This window comes from Penaeus monodon, chromosome 15 (assembly GCF_015228065.2).
Source record: "Penaeus monodon isolate SGIC_2016 chromosome 15, NSTDA_Pmon_1, whole genome shotgun sequence".
NCBI classification, from domain to species: domain Eukaryota; kingdom Metazoa; phylum Arthropoda; class Malacostraca; order Decapoda; family Penaeidae; genus Penaeus; species Penaeus monodon.
Window position 1 is genome coordinate 1,325,702 of NC_051400.1, and position 339 is coordinate 1,326,040.

Sequence of the window (339 nt, forward strand, 5' to 3'; positions counted from 1 at the left end):
GAGGACAGACAAAGAAACAGACAAACAGTGAACACGAAGAAAAGGACAAAAAAATAAAAAAATAAAATATCGAAAGACAACAAAAGCGGAAATCCACATCAAATTATATACAAAAGACTCGCGGCCTAAAAGCTAAGCGCAGTCACAATGGCCCCCCATAGACTCAATTATTTACACGTCGAGGGGCCTAGTGATTTATGAAACTAATGTAGCATTTGTTCTTTGATATTCATGAGCCATCCTCGTGGGGGGGGGGGTGATGATAATTACAGAAGACACACGTGCAAAAAGGAGTAAACACAGACAAACGCATCCAAGGGAGAATGGAATTTAAGTTGG

General features: G+C 40.1%; 1 protein-coding gene across 1 annotated transcript in view; it reads right to left on the reverse strand.

The window, feature by feature from the left end:
- LOC119582100 overlaps window positions 1-339 on the reverse strand; it is a 9,479-nt gene that overhangs the window by 7,991 nt on the left and 1,149 nt on the right. The gene's annotated exons all lie outside the window — the stretch shown is intronic.